The 22,754-nt window shown below is 42.7% G+C and overlaps 1 protein-coding gene and 1 long non-coding RNA gene across 2 annotated transcripts in view; one reads left to right on the forward strand and one right to left on the reverse strand.

The window, feature by feature from the left end:
• Positions 1–8,039, reverse strand: part of LOC141777783 (uncharacterized) — a 230,563-nt gene extending 222,524 nt beyond the window's left edge. Inside the window, exon 1 of the long non-coding RNA XR_012595972.1 lies at positions 7,760–8,039. This is a non-coding gene — a long non-coding RNA (uncharacterized LOC141777783). The remainder of the gene's footprint in view (positions 1–7,759) is intronic.
• A 4,576-nt stretch (positions 8,040–12,615) lies between these two features.
• Positions 12,616–22,754, forward strand: part of LOC141777775 (cadherin-6-like) — a 124,640-nt gene continuing 114,501 nt past the window's right edge. The window contains exon 1 of the mRNA XM_074652330.1: positions 12,616–12,760. The gene's annotated coding sequence lies outside the window, so the exon portion shown is untranslated. The remainder of the gene's footprint in view (positions 12,761–22,754) is intronic.

Below are 22,754 nucleotides of genomic sequence, written 5' to 3' on the forward strand. Positions count from 1 at the left end.
CAGTGACTGCACCAGGGGCCTGTACTACGAGGCAGGATTTGGGGTTAGCGAGGTAACTTCAGGGTTAACCCTTCAGGGTTTTCCGTCCTATGACGGTGGATCACTTCTTACCGAGGTAGATCGCCATGGTAATTTATGCTGAACAGCTAACCTGCTCCGTTATGTTCCAGATAAGAGATCAACTCGTATAAAAGCACCTCCTACTGACCAATCAGAGCTCGGCGGGCAGATTGTATGATAATATTACACAAAGACAAAGAAGTTACCGTCATAATCCAGGCTAAAAACAACACAGTTTAAACTGACAGATGCAGGAAGGACATCTGGATTTATGCTGTAGGTGTTTACCTCTTTGAATTATGTTTTTATATTTATTTTTTGACTTGCTCTCAAGTCCGTTTCACACCGTCGGAGACGTGGACGCAGCTGAGCGAAGGCTGAAATAGTCATACGCGCCACATCATTAACTATATCATAATGTGGGCTACTGTAATCTATTCATCCATTCTATTATGAAAGCAAGTCATACTGCCCCGTCTGGACGACTATATCTGACTTTTGAGTATTCTGTTAAATTAATAAATCTGTTAATTTACACATTCACACATCGGCAATTTCTTCTTTTTGCCAGCTGTCCTTCCTGCGTTTGGCGGCTGCAACTGTGCAGCATTTATTCTGGATTATGTGTTCAACTTCTTGGTATTTGTCTTATATTATAGTTTGCTCTTCCTTCGTTAAATGTGCCGCTCTGCTGACAGTAGACTTGTCCATGTCTGTGATTGGTCATATGCTGCAAACACTGGCCCTTTCATGTGAACACGCACATAGCCAGATAGAGAAACCCTGGGTTGATTTTACCAAGTTGATAACCACCGTCGTAGGACCCTTTAGCAGGATGCCGATTGTTAGGGTTAGTTAAGCCAGATAACGTGAAGATACCCTGGGTATGCTGAACTGGCTTCGTAGTACAGGCCTCTGAATGACTGCATGACATCAAACCATCCTCGTGGAAGCTCCCAGAGAAACAGGTCTCCTGGCCAACGAAGGAGCCAAAAGTGGGCATGAGAGGAAGTTCATTTCACAATATTTCCCCCTAAATACAAGTGTGTGCCAATAATATGTGAGTAGTTTGGTTTGTGTAGACACTCTGATATTCTTATTGCTAAGGACTTTGGAGCGGTCCCTAGACATCAAACTGTAGATGACAAGGTGACCCTGTGTGTCCCGAAAGAAAACAAAGATGGATGACTGTGAAGTGACTCCTGTCCATAAACAGCGCGGGCAGTGAGGATGAAAAAAGATGGTGTCATTATATGTGCACGGCAACGTTTTAGAGTTGGAGGACTAGCAGAAAACTTTGTACAGTTACATATTGATTAAGTAGTCTGCAATTAAATATGTCCATAATTTGAATAGAGCAGCATCAAATTTGCATTTGACATTTGGTGAGCGAGACAAAAATAGCCTAAAAAGAAGTCATTTACTTACAGGAAGTCCTGCTGCCTAGTGATTGGCTCTTTTGCTTTTTAGTCTTTTTTGACAGCAGGTAACAATAACAATATAAAGAAGGATTTAAGTGTTGGACATATCAATGCAGAGACTATGACCTCATTTCCATCTGGCATTAAAGCTTCAGTAGGCAACAATTCTTTGGCATAACAAGTTAAATTGTTTTCGAGTTCTGCTCCGGAAACGAAAGTGTGACATGCGAACAAACGGAAGGACGGACGGACAGACAGACGGACGGACGGACGGACAGAAGGACGGACAGGCGAAGCACTATGTTCCCCCGACTACGTTGTCGTGGGGGTATAAAAATGGGTATTGATGGATATCAACAGTGTCACAATTTTCATTTCCAATGTCAAGAAAAAGATGACTGAAATTGTGCCATGATGCTGTGGAAAATGTCCACCCCCGTGTTTATGTAGCCACAGAAACAGCCCGAATGAAAAGCTAATTTTCCTGCTGCCATCCCAGCATCCTTATTCAGTCGGAGCTCCAGTTTTTCACTTTGTCTTGGCAAGGCACAGTAAACAGCACTGCCAGAGCCAGTCAGCCAATATGGTGTAACTGATTTAAGGCGGATTAGAGATTCCTGTGCTAAGCCTGAGAGAATCCTCTCAAATATTCACAGACGGACTGAATTAGTGAAAGAAACAATGGCCATTTTCAATGCGTCTTATGTAAAATGTTTGTGTCCTGTGATACTTGCTGCCACTGTAGGTGGCTGGCTTTAAGTCTCGAGAACATGTGACATGATTATCATTTAAAGCCACTCAAAGCCTGACATTTCTTTATGATATCTGAACAACAGCACGATTTAAAAATACATCACTGGCTTCACAACAAAATATCACAACTGTTTTCCTCAAGCCTGAAGTTCTGGTTTCCTCCTGGCTTTCCTTCATTGTGACTTTGACTAATTCCTGGAAAAGCAGTGAAACTGTTCCTAGTTTACAACTGTTGAGATGTGCTCAGCACTATCTGTTTGTCTCAGCTCTGAAAGCAATATACAGTACTTATAATATAGACGGAGGAGTAAAGAATAAATATCCTATATAGGTACTACATAAATCATGTCTTCGATCCAGAGAGGCGTCTAACATATGAAAACAGTGAATACATGAAAACATGAGAAACAGCCTTTTCTTAAGATTATCTCAAACACATCCCCCACTATACAGTATCTTGAATATATGTCTAATAAACAGGTGGGGGGGAGGGGGGGGGGATTAGGGTGACCAGATCCCAACAAACCAAATGTGGGACAAAGAGTATGTTTGCGTGGGACAATGTGGGACACGTTGCCAATGCTGAGAGGTAGTCTCATCATTTCTGTTCTGCCCCTTAGCTCGTAACATCTCTATGCGTTGCCCTCTGGTTGAGACTCACATGTACTGTGTCGCTTCATATCATACGTCAAACACAGCCCAGTGATGACAGCCTTCCCTGCTTCCTTCACAGCCATTGGATAAAAGGCACATTTTTTGAAAAGTGTCTGTCCTGCAGTGGTTTAACTTTTGAAAAAAAGAGCCAATCAAAATGCAGGACATCGCTTCAATATGTGGGACAGTGGCTAAAAAATGCTGTGCAGTCCCGCATAAAGCGGGACACCTGGTCGCCATATGGGGGACAGGCCTACTGATGGAAAGGGGAGTGGAGCTTTGTTTGGGTCTGAATGTATCAATAAACAAGATTTAACTCCGTAAAACCAGCCAAAGAAAAAAACTGTCAACAATTTGACTACAGTATGAATCAAAGGGGCAGTATTGCTGTAGCTGGAGCACAGTGGAACGACACTACCAATGAAAAAAAAAAAAAAAGAACCGGACACAGATCTATGCAAATATATTCTGCAACTCATATAACTTCCTCATTTATGTCAAAATAAATTACTTTTAATTTTGAAAAAACCTTCAGCAGAGCAAAACGAAGCGGACAGAAAACACTGTAGGAGTACCACGATGCCACTAGAATAGAGAGGTAGAGGAAAATGGCGGATGCATAGCCAACTGCATCTATTTTTCTTATATTTTCTGACCTACAGAAAACAGTAGTGAGTGTTTTACATCCATAAAAAACATTAAAATTAAATTTATGGTAAAAGAAAAAGAAAAGGAAGGCAGCATGTGAGCTTATGAGTGTGGGCCCTGGGTCAGGAAATGGATGCTTATTTTGCACAAATGTACTGTATTCCCCATCCGTGTCACACTCCCATTGAACAGATGAACATGTTTACTTACTTTTCTAACTTTTTGTTCTTGGTCCTCATACGCACACGCCCAATGAAGTATCTACAGAACCGCATACACACCCATGTCTGCATACGGGAATGAGAACGGGCTGGCCAGGCAGACAAACAGCTGACAACCTCGCAGCTAAACTAGTGATGTGTTGGAGACTAAAAGTGGCTGCGTGTGTCTACGACGATGCAAGCAACGTCGTGACTGCTAGCTCCCAGGGACGAGTGAGCTGGGGACTCGGTTGTCTGTTTGTGCATCGGGTTATCGTTGCAGCTGGGCGGAACTTTCGGTTACCATGGCGCCATAGAGACAGGGCGACATGCCAGGAGCTCCGTACATGTTAAGGTTATTTTAGTGTTTTTTTTAAAGATTAATTTTTATTATTAGGCCAGTTTTATGTTATTTTGTTAAGTTTTGCTAGTTTTATGTCTTGTGATAGTTTCAGGCTCTATAGTATCAGTTAGGTAAAGCAACTTCAAAGAATGGACGACGGCGACAATAACAACAACAATAACAAAGCCCCCAGGATCAGTTACAACAGAGAGACTCTTCTGAACATCAGAGAGAGGAGCATTCACCACAGCCGGGACCTCCTCACTCCGGATCTAACTCTTTCCTGAACTGAGGAGGACAGACAGGCGAGCCGGGGTCCGACCGAAGTCCGGGTCCCAACAGAGAAGGAGAGGCCGGCGAGCCGGGGTCCTGGTTCGACTGAGACGGCGCGCTCATCGCCCCCCACTCCCCACCATGTTACTGGCAAATGTGCAGTCGCTCGACAACAAACTGTGCGAGCTGCGGGCGCGGATATGTTTCCAGCCGGACATCAGAAACTGTAACATTATCTGCCTCACGGAGACCTGGCTATCAGCTGAGGTACCGGACCACGCCATCGAGCCCCCGGGTTTCACCGTCCATCGGACGGACAGAGACCAGGAGCTCTCCGGGAAAACAAGGGGCGGAGGGGTATGTCTGATGGTTAACCGGACTTGGTGTGTCCAACAGAACATCAGGACCATCGGCACCTTCTGCTCCCCTGACTTGGAGTACCTCATGCTGCAGTGTCGGCCTTTTTGGCTCCCAAGGGAGTTTACATCGGTTACCATCGCCGGTGTTTATATCCCCCCCCAGGCCGACACGGACAGAGCGCTCCGGGAGTTACACAGGGCAGTTAACGTGCAGGAGACCGCGCACCCGAGGACCGCACTCATTGTTGCGGGGGACTTCAACCGGGCCAATCTGAAGAACATTTCCCCAAAACTGTACCAACACATTCACTTCAACACACGGGGGGACAACACACTGGACCACTGCTACACACCCTTCCGCAACGGCTATAAAGCCCTCCCCCGCCCACCTTTCGGCAAATCGGATCACTCCTCCATCCTCCTTCTCCCCGCCTATAGGCAGAGACTGAAACGTGAAGCCCCCGCCTACAGGACCGTTCACTGTTGGTCAGACCAATCAGACGCCATCCTTCAGGATTGTTTTGATCACGTGGACTGGGAGATGTTCAGGACTGCAAACGACAGCATCAGTGGCTTCACAGACACAGTCACCAGCTTCATCAGGACATGCACGGAGGAAGTAGTCCCCACAAAAACCATAAAGACAAAGACAAATCAAAAGCCCTGGATAAACTGTGATGTCCGTGCAGCCCTCAATGCACGGAACACAGCCTTCACCTCAGGCTCACCAGACGACTACAAACATTCACGTTACTCTTTAAGGACAGTAATCAAACAGGCAAAGAGAGACTACAGACAACGGGTGGAGTCCAAACTCACTTCCAACAACCCAAGGCACTTGTGGCAAGCACTCCAAACCATGACAGACTTTAAAGGACCCAGACAACAGATCACAGACACAGCACCCAACCTCCCAGACAAAATCAATAATTTTTATGCCAGGTTTGACTCCTCTGTCAGACCCTGTGTCATGTCCTGCCCCACCCCCACCCCTGCAGACAATCAGAACCCCCCCTTACAACCACTACCATCCAACACTGACAACCCCCTTCCCTCTACCCCCACCTCAGCTGAAAACCTGGATTGCCCACCACCTCCACACCCCTCCCCCATGACTGTTGCAGAACAGGACCGTCTCCTCTCCATCACAGAGGCTGATGTTCGCCGGACCCTCCTGTGTATCAACCCACGCAAAGCGGCCGGCCCAGACGGCATTCCTGGACGCGTCCTGAAGTCCTGCGCACACCAGTTGGCGGGGGTTTTCACAACAATTTTCAACCTGTCACTATCTCTCCGGACTGTCCCCACCTGCTTCAAATCCACCACCATCATCCCCATCCCCAAACAACAAAAAGTAACCAGCTTAAACGACTGGCGCCCCATAGCCCTCACCCCCATAATCAGCAAGTGTTTTGAGAAACTGGTTAAATCCCTCATCTGCCCCATGCTTCCCCTTACACTCGACCCCCTACAATTTGCATACCGCCCAAACAGAGGCACAGAGGACGCCATCGCCCATGTACTACACACCGCCCTCTCCCACCTGGAAGGAAGGGACACCTATGTGAGGATGCTGTTCGTGGATTACAGCTCAGCGTTCAACACCATAGTGCCCTCCAGGCTCGTCAGTAAGCTCAAGGATCTGGGCCTGAACGCACCTGTGTGACTGGATCCTGGACTTTCTGACGGGACGCCCCCAGGTGGTGAGAATCAACAACCTCACCTCGACTTCACTGACTCTAAGCACAGGAGCGCCTCAGGGCTGTGTTCTCAGCCCCCTCCTGTACTCCCTCTACACCCACGACTGTGTGGCAACAAACACCATCGTGAAGTTTGCGGACGACACAGCAGTTGTGGGGTTGATCTCCCATGGCGACGAGATGGCTTACAGGGAGGAGGTGACCACCCTGGAACAGTGGTGTCAGAACAACCACCTCTCCCTGAACATCTCAAAGACCAAGGAGGTCATCGTGGATTACAGGAGGGGGGGTTGCACTCACCCCCCAGTCACCATCAACGGCACAGCGGTGGAGAGGGTGGACACCTTTAAATACCTGGGTGTCAACATCCATAAGGACTTGACATGGGCCACCCACACCACCGCTGTAGTCAGGAAGACCCAGCAGAGACTGTACGCTCTGAGGCGACTCAAGACTTTCAGACTGAAACCGCAAATCCTCAGGGACTTCTACCGGGGCACCATAGAGAGCCTCCTGACAGGCTGCTTCACCACCTGGTTCGGCAGCTGCACCAACGTGGAACGTAAGGCGCTGGAAAGGGTGGTGCGCTCGGCCCAACACATCACCGGGTGCGAGCTGCCCAGCCTGCAGGAGCTTTACACCCAGCGGTGCCTCAGGAAGTCCCTGAGGGTCATTAAGGACACGACACACCCCCACAACAGCCTGTTCTCCCTCCTGCCCTCTGGTAGAAGATACAGGACCCCCAGGACTCTCACCAGCAGACTGAGGAACAGTTTTTTCCCCCAGGCCATCAGACTTTTAAATCTATAATTAATTTGACACATTCTTACACAAAAATATTTCTTATACTGTATATACTGTATATATTGTTAATACATATGTTCTTAATATGCCCTTGTATAAAGTATTTCCTTTTATAATTGTAATGTAAATGTAATATAATTTATTATTTAATGGAGCTTCCTAGCGAAAAGTATTTCACACGTTTGTACCTGTACAACCGGCGTGACAATAAACATCTTGAATCTTGAATCTTGAATCTTGAACTTCTACCACAGCAGCCCTGCATGCAAGGCATTCAACTTGTCCATAAAAGGGGACATATCATGCTCATTTTCAGGTACATACAGTACTTGTATTTTGGGTTTCTACTAGAACATGTTTACATGCTTTAATGTTCAAAAAACACATTATTTTTCTCACCCTGTCTGTCTGAATGTACCTGCATTCATGCTCTGTCTGAAACGCTCCGTTTTAGCGCATTTCAACGGAATGGCAACGGAATTGCGTTGCTAGGTAACAGCTTGGGTCCATGTTTACTTCCCGTCAGCAGATGTCATTCATATACACTGCAACAGGAAATAAACTGAGACCCATTTAGTATATTTACATTTAAAACTGTGAAATGGTCTAAATACTGTTGATTTGTGACATCACAACAGGACAGAAATCCTAACGGCTTGTTTCAAACGCACAGTTTCTGAATACGGGCTTTGTGTATTTCTCCATGGATTGAGTGTTTTGATACTTTCACAGTATTTATATATCACTTAAACCTGCTTTATAATATAAAAGACATGGAAATCTCACTTTTTGCAATATGGGACCTTTAAGTGGTATCAGGTGCAGTTGTATCGGAGTAGTTCTACAAGTACGAGTACAAGTACATGAGCACAGTATCTGACCCGACACCCGACACTGGTATCGGTATCGATGCCTTCTTATTTAGTAAGATTGTTAAGCTATATCCTGATGTACAATATTAACCTGACAGCTAGTAAGAAACCACCACGTTAAGTGGTTTTAGGCTGTTGTAACATATTTAACAATTTTGTACAATTTCAATTTTGCACATTCAAACAGTATTTTTTGTTTTTCTTTGAATAAAAGTGCTTGCAATGCCACAGTTTACCATGGAGTCTTTGTCAGTAGCAGGAAGGCATACAATTCATGTATTTGTATCACATCCGTGCGGTTAAGGTGCCATTTTTTCCTTGACTCGTGTTTTTAACCAAAGCCATTAACTAAATTGAACTGAAATGTTTTACAGAATCCACCACAAAAGTTGAGCATTCCAGGCTGCGATAGTGGCAGAAATAATCCCAAAAAATGCTGAAGGCACTGCTTTGAATCAGTGTTGTTTTAGTGCGTTGAGTATTTCTCAGAGGCAGAGCTGCTCATGAGGCAGAAGTAATGTTGAGTCGATGCACTTATTCAGAGTGCAAGTGAGCCAACTGGCAAGCTTGGATGGCAGAAACAGAACTTTAATCAAAATATAGATAACACATGTGAATAGTATGAGCCGCAGTATTGATTTTTTTTCTTTCTCTAATGTGTTAGTTTGCAAATCAGTGCCAACTGCATCACAAGGAAGACAGTTTCACAGGAAGCTTGCCATTCTTTCAGACCGGCTGGTCTACCTTCATGTGCTCAGTTCACACTCAAACATACAGGCACAGGAGTACATTTTCCACAGATGTACCATAACAGGCACATAATGGTCCTCATTCCAGATATAGCACTGGAGGGTTTACTGGTCACACTGTCTTCATGAAATGGCTGTCCACACCTTCCCCGGGCCAACAGTGGGAGTTAACAGTGTCCAGGGAGAATTTAATGTGACGTGTTTTGTTAAAAGCTACATTTTCATCACTTGTGGTGGATCTTTATTTATACGTTTTTCAGAAAATATGCACACCAACGTACAAACCCCCTAACCCACAGATATACCCGACTTCAGTTTAACAGTGCCGGCATACAGTTTGACACAAATCATCGTCAGTTGAGCCCGACTAGCATGAGCTACAGCCCTGCTATCATTCCGGGTGTGCTTTCTGGGTGAATTTGCCCTCTAGTATTTCTGTTTTGCGCGTTAGAGTAGTAGACATAAACAGATGTTTGGGGTCACAGGGCATGCCAAAAGGATGTCGCAAACCAAACCGAACGTCCTGTACCGAACGGGTCGGGGTCGAATACACAAACCTTTCACCCCTACTTGTTACACATATTTAAATGCAGACAGACATAGATATGTATGCGTTGGTGTCCCTGAATTTCTGACGGGACTTACATCTGTTATATTTTCTAATGGAATTAGGGATGGCGCTTCTTTGATCCAATTTGTGAATGATGGAGAACAAGTCTCCGGGTTAGAAGCTATAGGCAAATGCTGTAGAGTTAGCTTGGGGTGTAGTGATGTCTACGCCTTCACTGGGAACTCCAAAAATAGCGGGAATTGGGTTGGGCTCAATTGTTTCTTGACAAATGTGATAATGTACTTATAAAGGTAGAAATTTTAGAGCTGCAAAAACCGGTGTGTCATTTTATAAGACAATTAAACTTCGTATGTAACAAAATAATCTAGTTTCAAAGGTTCACTCAATTGCATTCAGAGCATTCTGCAACTGGAAACTGTGACATGGAAGCTGAAGGAAGATAGTGAGATAGCGGTTGAAAGCTCTAGAAGCTACTTAGTGAACCTTATATAAAATAAAATAAAATTTCCCACTTTAAACCTCCATTGCCAGTTGTACAATAATTAATAATGCCATTTTCCCATTTTGTGATGTCTCATTTTAATTAATTTCCGGATAGCAAAATGTAGATCCTACGTCTGTCACGTGACCTCTTTCCAGCCAGTCATGCTTGGTGCACAGCTGTCGTTCTCTCTCCTGAGTTTGCACCGGAGGTAGCTTTAAATGCACCAGTAAGCCCAGTTATTTATTTAATCAGCATAGTTTATGGCCTCAACTGTTTTCATGCAGAATATGAACAGGCTTCTGGTCGTGCTGTCTTGTAATTTAATTTTTTAACAGTTGGCTATTACAAAAATTGTCAGACTGATGGACTTATGGACACATACCCCCCCTTCCACACGTGTATTAGGGGCCACAGGAGGACAGGCGGTTCCTAAAGAGCTGAAATAGATGGCTCCATACCTGGAGTGGTTGTGCTTTCAGTTATGTAGCCTCAAGTGGCACTACACAGTGAGCAGGATAACTAAACCACCAACTCTACACATTAAGGATCAGGGTCATGATTGTTGCAGCGATCAAAAGAAAACTAATTTCTGTCATTTCCTGTGAAGTATGTTGACTACTGAGTGAAATAGGAGGTATTGGGCCTACTGGGCTATTAGACAAATAATGTAGTCTATATATGTATGATTTCAAGTGGTAATTTTAGCTTGTACTGCTAGAGGAAGAGACCTTTGAGTGCAGTGGGGTTTATATTATCAATGTTGTACTTTTCCTGGTCCTTTTATGTAGGAACACCCTTCTTTTTCACTAATTAAATTCAGAACACTGGAGAGGCCTTGGCCTCTAGTTAGAGGGCAGTATACTTTAAAGTTACTAAAAAGAAACTGGTTATCAAACAGTCTCAATTGAATATTGATGCCTTTATATAACCTGCATAAGCAGACGAGAACATCAGCAAGAAGATCGGCTATTTCTTTATCGTTGTTCTTAATGCATGTCATCGGTGACATTGTGCGAGCAAAAGGACTTGTACTGCACAAGATGGACAGATTTTAGACGGGGGGAAAAGAAAAAAAACCTGATGATGCTCATCAAGCAAACATGACAGTCAGCCTGTCCAGTAAGCCTGTCTTCCTCTCGGGTTCACTGAGAGCAGGAGACTCTCGTGTCATTTGTGAGTCAAACTGTGGCAATTTGGGTCAAATCTAGCTTTAAAATTTCAGTTGGACAATAGAAACTGATATGAACCATTATGTGAAAAGAAACATAGAGCTCATATTCTTGATAACAATATTTGACTTAACCCATATAGGCCTACTCTACCTATATATCTTATGATTATGATATTTCTGCCATATTATCCATTCATCCATCGATTTTACCCAAAGCTCATGACCACAGGTGAGGGTTGGAACGTAGACCGACTGAGTTCAATCAAAAGCTTTACCACAGCTGTCCGGTACAGCACCTGCATTACTGCTGACACCGACTGTGGCTTAGAGGTAGAGCGGGTCGTCTACCAATCGGAAAGGCCGGTGGTTCGATCCCCGGCGCCTTGAGCAAGATACTTAACCCCAAATTGCTACCAAAGGCTGAGCCATCGGTGTGTCAGAGTTCGCGAGTGATTGACAGCTGGCTCTCATAGATGGCAGCTGGACAGCAGACCTCAGATCAGCTCTTACTGCTTGTTTTCCTCCGGTTTGTGAAATCTTGCAGATGCCGTTAAGAGCACCGGAGGAAACAGAGGAACATGATTTTTTTCAGGTTATCTGTTTCATGCACTACTGTCAGGATATAGCAACCGTTTTATAAAAATAACTTCTTTTTTTAATCATATTTGCTCCAATCTCGTCTACTTCAGCTTAAAAATCAGGTTGGCTAGTACAAAGTCACGTTTTGTATCTTTAATGATTTAGAATACTGTAACTGTGTGCCACTTTTAGAGTTGCCATTCTGCCTGGGAGAAAAGTCTACAGGCTTGAAACAGCCATCTGTGACACCTGCGGGTTGTAATGGCAGTGATCTGCCGGTTTCTGCTGCTTATTAAAAGCCCATCAGAAACAACACCACATGTCATATGTAGCTATACATGGTGCCCAAAGGTCTTCAAATAACCCAATATTCTCCAGCCGGTTGGCCTCTGAAAATAAACCCCTGATTGAAACATGTCCGTTGGTTGGAGTTGGGATGAAGATTGAGCTCATGGTGTGTGTGTGTGTGTGTGTGTGTGTGTGTCCCTTTAATCGCCGATGGCACCATAATGACCAATCAGCAGCCAGTTCAACTCCTCAATTTGTTGATTATTTGGTGAGGGGGGGTTGGTAGAGAGAGGGAGAGAGAGAGAGAGGGAGAGAGAGAGAGAGAGAGAGAGAGAGAGAGAGAGGGAGAGGGGGAGAGAGATAGAGAGGGAGAGATAGAGAGGGAAAGGGGGAGAGAGAGAGATAGAGAGGAGAGGAGGAGAGAGAGAGAGGGAGGGAGGGAGGGAGAGAGAGAGATAGAGAGGGAGAGGGGGAGAGAGAGAGAGAGTGTGGAGAGGAGAGAGAGAGAGGTGAGGAGAGAGAGAGAGAGAGAGGGAGAGGGGGAGAAATAGAGAGGGAGAGGGGGAGAGAGAGATATAGAGGGAGAGGGGGAGAGAGAGAGGGAGAGAGAGAGAGAGGAGAGAGAGAGGAGAGAGAGAGAGAGGGGAAGAAAGATAGAGAGGGAGAGGGGGAGGAGAGGAGAGAGAGGCAGAGCTCCGAGGTGGAGAGAGAGAGAGAGAGAGAGAGAGAGAGAGGACAGGCAGAGAGCAGTCAGTCGGTCTCCGTGTGATGCTCTGTTGGTTGTTCTGTTGGTAGTTCTGGTTAAAGCTCCATCCTCCTCTACACACAGCGGTAAGTGTTTCTCGCTCTACGCGGCTTTTACTGTCCTTGAATCGGTTTTAAACCACATTTTAAACAACTGTTCAGATATGAATCTGCATGTTATATATTTGTTCTGTTGTTGCTACAGTGGCCGGAGTCTTGATCGTTTAGGAGCTGCTCTTGTAGGAGATGCGTAATTGTAATGTAGTCATTTACAGCCAGTCACAGCCAGGACGGACGCGGGCACTGAGTATAAATAAGGTTATTAATGGTAAAAGTGAGGACAAATCCTGGCACTATAAACTCAACTTTATTAGGCTTTTTTTTAAAGTCGCTTTTAGAAATTCTAAGGTATTTGAAAACCAGACATTTTTTTTCTTACAATATTTTTTCTTTTTCCTCTTTATTGTGGGACCGATAGTTGGGTACAGGTTCTCAGGTTTTAACAGCAGAGTGCAAACCGGTAACTTGTATGGAAGTTATCATAATAGATGTCTGATAAAAAAAACAGTTACCTTTTTTATGACTTAATTGAATGATTTTCGGGACATATTACGCGTTATTACGCATAGATGGATTCAATTTATTACTCTTATTTCAATGGAGGGTTAGGATGAGGTTCAGTTGGAGCCTAGAGAGTCGCTGATTTGGTGTTGAAATGATGGATTTATATGTTTTGGTGAAGTTTTCTTTCTTGGCTTATGGCGCTTTTCCTTCCGTCGGAATTATTATATTTGCGTGGTTAATTGAAACTTGATGTGACATAAACGAGTAAGCCTGTAATATTCTAGACTTCATCACTGAGAAAAGCTTGAAACATTAATGACATGGTGTTATAGTTTTCTATTTCAGTCGTTGTGGTTTCAGTTGAGAGAGAGGAGAGAGAGAGAGACTGGAGCAGATTGGAGTGATGCTGATCCGTTCCGACTCTGTTTCTGGTCTGTTTCAACTCTCTCCATCTCTCTCTGACTCCATCTTGGTCCTTCACTGAAGGTAGCAGCATCTCATTATGACTTAGAGAGATTATTTTTCAAATTTCACAACCATGTCCTCACATCTCCTGTGTAGCATCAGTCAGATAAACCCATTTTTTTAACCACATCATGTATGTGGAAAAGCAATTCACCCATTGCTTCCCTTTCTTTGTCTTGTGTCTGAGCTGAGCTGTTATTCAGTTTTGTCTGTTGGCTTTTGATGACTTGGTTGTGTTAAATGTCTCAGACTGGACAGCTTTGCATTTGTTCATGGTAACAGGTTTGAGTCAAACAGAGGCATCAAATCAGTGTTGGATTTGACCTGCTTGGTGTGCCGGTGGGGTGGGGTTTGCAACATCTGGGCAGTTATGGAGCAACAGTGTTGCTCATGATGTTAATCACAGACAAAGCCTCTACTTTTAAGAGAAGACTTTGTGACATGTTTTCTAAAAAGAAAGAAAAAAAATGTGTTGTAATGACCATTTTCATAGGTATTGTTTTTTTATGTGCCCCATAATTGTACTTTTCATCCCACTGAGCAAAGACACGTCCAAAAGACATCAATTTAACGTCTCTGCCGACCGTCCAAAAGACGTCCACTGTGAAGCCGGAATGAATAGAAAGTTTTTGTCTTTTTTAACGTTCAACTATTGATGTCGACCTGAGTTGCACGTCCACAGATGTCCAAAAAGGCCCCTAACCAGACGTTCAAATGTTGAACCCAACTTGCACGTCCCCCAGACGTACAGAAGTGGGTCTGGACCGACGGACGTTATACAGACACGATCTGAACGTCTTCCTGACATCACATGTTTGCTGGGGTATGGTGTAAAAAAAAAACTCTAAAAGCCGCATTTAGTCATCATAGAAGTCTCCATTGAAAGAATAGTAATGACAGTTTGGGTTGAGTTTGATTCAGAAGCATTTAAATCAGGATAGAGCAGCAGGGGGAAAAAACAGGGAAATATTCAGCGATTTGACTGACTTAGTTTTCAACAAAACACCAACATTGGCCCAGTGTATCCACAAACTGATGGGAAGATTTTAGTTGTTAAATTAGTTGCTCTCATTAATTCTGTAGAACAAAAAAAAAAAAGGAATTCAACTCTTAACCCCTAAACATGTATCTGTGGAAACCCTTAATGGACCACTGGAATTCAAAGCCCTGGTTGGTAATTCAGACCTCATGTTGAGATCCATTGATTTATACTTTGTAAGTTTCTGGGGGTTTCCCAGCATGCATGGAAGTGTCTTAGAAATGTACTTAGCACTGGCATCCGTCATCCCTATTACGTGGCCTGAGTCAGTCCTCACAAACATTCCTCATTAGCTCAGATGTGACCTCTGTGTAGCTTTAACGGCCCGAAAGTAGCCTGCTGGCTGGTCGGCACATAATGACTTTATTGTAACTATTAAGTCTGACTAAAGACTCAGAAATTAGGTATGCATCCAATCCAACTGTGAGAATTGGTTCATGTGTTACTCTCATAATCCTCTCCCACCAGTACACTTTGCCAGGCAGCAGTGACCAGTGTGAATCTGTTCTATAAATGATTATTCAATTTAAACATGTTTTTGGTGGATAGTTACCCAGGAAACATGTCAGGAAGACGTTCAGATCGTGTCTGTATAACGTCCGTCAGTCGACACCCACTTCTGTACATCTGGTTGACGTGCAAGTTGGGTTCAATATTTAAACGTCTGGTTAGAGGCCTTTTTGGACGTCTGTGGACGTGCAACTCAGGTCGACATCAATAGTTGAACGTTAAAAAAGACAAAAACGTTCTATTCATTCCGGCTTCACAGTGGACGTCTTTTGGACGGTCGACAGAGACGTTAAATTGATGTCTTTTGGACGTGTCTTTGCTCAGTGGGAAATATGCTAAATTTACCAGAAGACACTGCCAATTTCTAAAAAAAAAAAAAAAAAAGTCTGGATCTTCTAGCCAAAAAGGAGGAATATGAGTAGATTATTTTGCTGCTAATTATATGGACATCCACTCTGCTGGTGTCCTTTGTAGTCCACTAAAAGTACAACCACTCGGGTGACATTGGAGTTGGCTCAGATAGCCTGTCCCACAGTGCCTGCATATACCAGGATGTGCAGTTTGTTACCACTGTGATGTGATCAACTCCCAAAACTACAATAGGGGGCTTTGTTTCCCTTAAGTTTAGCCGCTCAGGCAACACTGCTTTTCAGACCAGATACTACTCCCACGGTGGTCCCAAACACTAACCTTAGCTGTCTTTAATCTCGAGCGAATCATAACTTGTCAATGGTGGACCTTGTTGGAGTTACATAGTGACAAAAAGGCTGTTGAATATACTGACAGCTGACTGAGCTGTAGTGCTTTCACCCCAGGCTACTTGACACTGAAGACATGAATAACCAGCTCCGCCAAACTGGCCTTGTGGCCTGTGATGAACACTTAATCTACAAACACAATAAAAACTGCAGAATATAGGTAAAAAATCTAAAGCATAAAAATATATTTTGGAAAACACTAGACAGGAGAAATGAAGCAAACTAGTACTTCAAATAGTGATTCTGCTTTTCACTCATGTTTGTGTTCAAATATATCATTTCAAACTTACCTCATTTAACTTTTTAGTGAGCAAGAAACAGTTTGACAAAATCTTAACTCTAGGTCCACTTACTTGTATTTTCCATTGCTTTGAACCACATCAAAATATCATCCAGAAGACTTTGATGCATTTTTTTTTGTCAAACTACATTTTTATTGCCTCACAAAGAGAAATGATCAATCTGACGAATGAAGGATCAAAAGCATCGACGAAAAGAATACAATATGAAAAGAGTAGGAAGATAAAATAAAGTTACATACAGGGTGACTCAAATAATAAAATAAGGTATATAGATTATGTCAAGGCCTTCAGTAAAATTAAGTGTCAGGAAGAGATATACGGAAGAAGAAGATAGAGACACGGCCAGTCTGAGTGATTCAGCCAGGTCGTTCACACAAACACTAATGTCTGTTAAAGCAGTCAAAAGTTCAGAGAGATAAACCTGGAGCCAGGCCAGGAAAACATTTGCACATAATCACTACGGAAATCAGTGAAGCCATCAGTGAGGATAGGGAGATCTCTTTGTTGTAGGTGAAAGTCTCGCTTCAGCACTCTCGCCACACTGGAGGCGTTCTCTTTATGGTTAAGGCAAACAAACAGGGCACTGCAGCAGTTAAAGCGAGAAGAGAGATAAAAGCATGTAATCCTCCTGTATCGCTGAAAACTCGGGATGGACCTAAGTATAGCGATGCTCCTGAGATGACCAGAAAAGCCTGAATGAACAAGTATTTTAGTGTCATTCCAAATTAGGGCTTGGAAACGGGCCTAATGTGTTCATTAAGCTGATGGAGGCCAGCTTCACTTCGGACAGAAGCGTTGATGTTTTTTTCCTTCAGTTCTACTTTTATTAGTGAAATAAATGTACACCCAGTCCCTAAAAAACACGTACACTCTTAAGTCCATGTGTAATGATGCAGGTGAAGGATCACATTTGGTATAAAAGGCTGAACAGTGGCAGATCTGAAGAGGAGAAATTCTGTTAGGATGGTGTTAAAAGAGCCGGAAGACAGTGTTGTGGGATTGTAAGATCGGCTTAAACCGGCACAAATGATCAATATGATGATGGGATAAAGAAGTGCAAGGATCTGATGACCTTCATTTTTAACTTTCCAGAAGACTGGAGGGGGGAGAGTAGTAAATAAAAACCCTGGTGATTATTTTGGCTTGTTCAGAAGAGTTCTGACATATTTATTAGGGTTTACACATCTTCAATATTTTAAATGTGAGATCATAATATGGCTGATGATTACCAGAAGCTTTGTACTTTTAGCTTTCTTTCAGCCCCGAAACTCTACTTTCATCCTTAAAGAGGATGTGCTGATGGCATCTTGATTTTCAGTCTCCGATAGAGGAGCTGTTAATGAGACAGTGTGGTAGAAAATGTTGGTGGGTAACAAAAAAATATGGTTGCATTTCTTCAGATCCCTTCCTTTGTGTTTGACACCCAGCCCTGGTTGGTTTTGGTCCAGATAGAACGAAAACAAATTTCAGTTGTATTTTCTCTGCTTGTCTTTTTTATGACAGGGTTTTTTAAATGATTACAATGACTCGCGTTTATTATATCCCATTGATTCTAGAGCTGAAACGAAGAATGATACGCAACTTTTTTGATAACTGAATAAATGCATCAGTCAATTTTCAAGCAAAAATAGTAAAAAAAAAAAGAAAAAAAAAAGCCAAATACTCTATGTTTCCAACTTCTCAAATCAGAGACTTTGCTTTTGGTTGAACAAAACCTTTTTGTTAAAAGACATTTAAAGACGTCCCCTTGGACTCTTGTAGTTGTCACGGTTTCAGTGTTTTGATAAACAATGAATTGATTAATCAAAAACAACCATCTGCAGATTAATTTATAATGAAAATACCGGTAAGCCCTAATTGCTACACATATTACACGTTCATATTAGGGCTGTCAAAGTTAACGCGATAATAACGCGTTAACGCAATATCGTACTATCATACTAACTTGACGGGAAGGAGGTTAAATAACGCTCCAAACTTGCGCTAAAAATTTTGGCGAGGAAAAACTGTCATTGCCATTTTCAAAGGGGTCACTTGACCTCTGACCTCCAGATATGTGAATGTAAATGGGTTTTATGGGTACCCACGAGTCTCCCCTTTACAGACATGCCCACTTTATGATAATCACATGCTGTTTGTGGGCAAGTCATAGTCAAGTCAGCACACTGACACACTGACAGCTGTTGTTGCCTGTTGGGCTGCAGTTTGCCATGTTATGATCTGAGAATATTTTTTTATGCTAAATGCAGTACCTGTGAGGGTTTCTGGACAATATTTGTCATTGTTTTGTGTTGTTAATTGATTTCCAATAATAAATATATACATACATTTGCATAAAGCAGCATATTTGTCCACTACCATTTTGATAAGAGTATTAAATCCTTGACAAATCTCCCTTTAAGGTTCATTTAGAACAGATAAAAAAAATTTGATTAATTTGCGTGATTAAATATTTTAATCAGTTGACAGCCCTAGTTCATATTGATGTAACTTCTCACAGTACTGTAGCCTGTGAATGCTTTGTGAGCGATCACAGGCAGCGGGATTAGTCAGTATGGACCCGGTTTTCCCCGAGCAGCTTCATATTTAGCATTAAATAGAAAACAAGAACTTATGACGCCTCAAAACCGGGCTTATTTAGAACATTGGTGGAACGGACAAAGAGAAAAACTGCTTGGACTAGTGCCAGTTGCCTCATTATTAAGTGTATGTGCAAAGTGATAAGACAGAGTCACTGTGTCTACCAGAAGCAGAGCAAATGCTGGTATCAGATATCAGTTGTGAGTATTAAAACCACTCAGTACATGATGTGGTCTGACAGAGCAGCCGCTCACACACATGGAAGTATGAAGCTCTGGATGCTAATGAAGCCCTTAAACTGCTCTGTGTGCTAATTTGCGTTGACATCCGACAATAGTCTCAGTGCTCTGTATGCATGTGTTTGTAAGGGGAGGGGGGGTGAGTATGTGTGTATAGGGTGATAACACCGGTTCAGTCCAGGTGCATCGTCAGGTACATTAAGTGGATTAGGTAGCAGAAGTGTGGCTACAGCAGAAGTGTGTGTATGTGTGTGTGTTTGTTTCCTTTTGATCATTATTTTTCCATGGAAAGCACATTTCCTGTCCCAGACAATCTGCTGATTCAAACAGTCTGCTTTCTAACCTGTAGACCTCTATCAGCACCGCTGTATAATGGCACGGGAAGCAGAGACCGGAGAAGGAAGATTTCTAACACCGTGTGTGCATGGTTGTGATATTAGACAACCTTAACCGTTAGCTATCACCTCCTGTCCGTAACTGTGGGCAACGGCACAGCACCAAATTGGTGTGCATGTGAATAGCGGCAGCTTTTAACACACTGCAGAAAGCATTCACATCAAATGAACAGTTTTCCCTCTGACAGGTGTTCAGCTGCATCTGTCTGGAAGGGAGCCGCTAAATTGTTGTTGGAAGACAACTTCAGCCTTCCTCCCTTCTGGCTTGACAGCTCCTCCAATTACAGCTCTTCAGGCCCAGTGTGTTGTGTTTGCAAATACAGTAGATCGCTGTTCATCAAAGCCGGGTCAGAGAGAATGTCGACATTCTCAAGACGGCTTTACCGTTTTTTGACTGAAATCAGATGAGAGGCTTTTTTTTATTTTTTTATCCTATACATGCAAGCTATCTAATTAGTGTCTGATAGCTAACCTGAGGTAACAAAGAGGAGAACTTTGTTGAAAATGAAATTGGAACAGAGAAAATAAGCAGTGAACTGGTACATGACAGGAACACAATATAGCTTTGCCGAGGTAGTCCCCGGTTCAAAGGCTATTTTCACACCGACATAATGCACTACTGCATATCTGTGTCTGCTACAGCAACATATCTGCTAAAATAAATAAATCAGAAAGCATGCATAAAATCTGAGTAAAAAAAAGTTAACTTTTTTATGCAATCAGAACAGTTGGATCTGTATTTACATTTATCACAGTCCCTGTAACATCCAACATCACAGCACCAAATGAGCCACCAATCTTTGCATGTAAACTCTGTGTATTTGAGAATTGATACAGTATCACAAAACATAATATTGCAGTATTTTCTTACTAAAAGCCGTAACATTACACATAATAATAATTTATCAATTTGTTATTATTATTATAATAACCAACACATTCTCACAGCAGTTCATAAAATAATTCCAAAATTTAATCTGGAAATTTGATTTGTGTACATAGACAAGAATTTCCCCTTTTTTTCGTGACGCTCAGCATGACTTTCAACGACGTGTTTTTTGTGCGTTTTCCTACGAATGTCCAGATACACGTGACGCGTGTGTCAATTTCCGCTACAGTCTTTTCAAAATAAAACTTATTTAAGTGTAGGAAAAGGTAGACTTGGTTAGGCTAAGGCAACAAACTACTTAGTTGGTTTAGGAAAAGATTGCCATTTGGGTTAAAATAACACTGGAAGTGGTGTAACTTAAGTATGGAAGTTACGTGAAAAAAAAAAACTCAGTTAGGTTTAGTAAAAGATCTTGGTTTGGGTTTAAATAACACCAGAAGTGCTGTAACTTAAGTACGGAAGTTACGTGACAAATAAATCATCTTTGACTTCTGCTTTCACACGGGACACGAACACCGGTCTCCTGGGTTAAAGTCCTGTGTTTTACGAATTGATTTTGTGCTGACCATCACGACAAAAATGTGAAATTCATGTACACGAATCACTACATTAAATTTTGCGACTATTTCACGAACTGCTGTGCAAGTGGGCTGAAATATCAATCAGTGCAGCTTTAAAGGAATACTGTAGCAATAGCAGGATCAAAAACCTGCCACCTGTAGGCTTTAGGGCGGCTCTGATAACGTTTCAGGATATCAGCTATAGTCAGAATGAAAGTTTCGATGGAAGATATTTCACTTCTCTATCAATTGACCTCTGATCGGTATGCTCAGTAGGTTCAAAACAATAGTGAGTCAGTCAATGAAGCAGTAAATGCACTACTTCCAGCAAAGCTTCAGAGTTATTATTATAATGAGGCAACAGCACAACACAAAGAGGAAGAGCATGTGGAGGAACATGCTGACTTAATGGATCAAGTGCAGAAATAGATAACGCTGTGTTTGTGTGACTGTGGGTGTGGGTGTCCACTAGAATCCAGTCGAACTGTTAACTGTGCTTCTTCACAGAGGAGTGAAACTTATACAACCACCTTTCAAGCCTACAAGTGGCGAGAATGTGTTACTCAAAAGATATATTTTCTGTAGTGTGTTCCTTTAAAGTTTATAAGTCACTGTCAACACCCTCACATTTTTTAAATTCACACTGCAGCTGTTGCAGAAATAACCAGCATCACAGCCTTGCGCTGCATCAACAGTTACCGAGGCACAGCCACAGAAAATCTCCCAAATGAAGACTAAAGTAAAAAAAAAAACGTAAAGGTCCCATATTATAAAAAAGTGAGATTTTCATGTTTTTTTTTATTATAAAGCAGGCTTAAGTGCTATATAAATACTGTGAAAGTATCAAAACGCTCAATCCACAGGGAAATACACACAGCTTGTATTCAGAAACTCTGCATTTAAAACAAGCTGTCAGGATTTCTGTCCATTTGTGATGTCACAAATATACAATATTTAGACCCTTTACCCAGAGTTAAACGTAAACATTCTAAATGTGTCCCAGGTTATTCCTGGTTGCAGTGTACATGGGAATGCCATCAGTTGACAGGAAGTACACACGGACCCAAGCTGTTCCCTAGCAACGCAATTCTGTTGCAATGTCGTCGAAATTCGCTAAAACAGAGCGTCTCAGAGAGAGGGTAGATACAGGCATATTCAGGCCGACAGTATGAGGACATTTTTTTTTAACATTACAGCATGTAAACATGTTCTAGTAGAAACACAACATACAAGTAAGAACCTGAAATTTAGCATAATAAGGGACCTTTAAGAGAATTGGTAAGAAATTTAAAGAATCTATTATTTCTATTTAGAGAGACTCTATGTAAGAATCAGAGATTGCTTGTTAACGATGATACCTGTGGCCGTTAAGTCAATGACAGTGAGCGTCCTGTTGCTCGCACTACGGAGACGCGAGCGAGCGTTGGTCAAAACAGCAAAGCGACACACACGAGACTGAACGTGATTGACAGGCATCATGTTGATTAACGTTAGCAACATTAGCAGCTAAAGCCACAATATCACTATACATTTCACATGCTTGGCAGTAATGTTAACTCACCAAACGAAGGTCTCCTTGAATCGAAGACCCGACCGATGTTGATCCCCCCCCGACGTCGGTCACATTCCTGTTTTGCCAGACGGGCTTCACCAGATATAACTTTGTTTTTGTTGTGCTTCTGTTTATGTTTGTGTTGAAGTGTGAGCTGTGGTGGGGACTGGTCATTTGTTGGCATTTGTTAGCTATCGTTGCACACTGTTGGCCCTTTTCCCAGAAAAA

The sequence above is a fragment of the Sebastes fasciatus genome, chromosome 11, assembly GCF_043250625.1.
Source record: "Sebastes fasciatus isolate fSebFas1 chromosome 11, fSebFas1.pri, whole genome shotgun sequence".
Classification (NCBI taxonomy): domain Eukaryota; kingdom Metazoa; phylum Chordata; class Actinopteri; order Perciformes; family Sebastidae; genus Sebastes; species Sebastes fasciatus.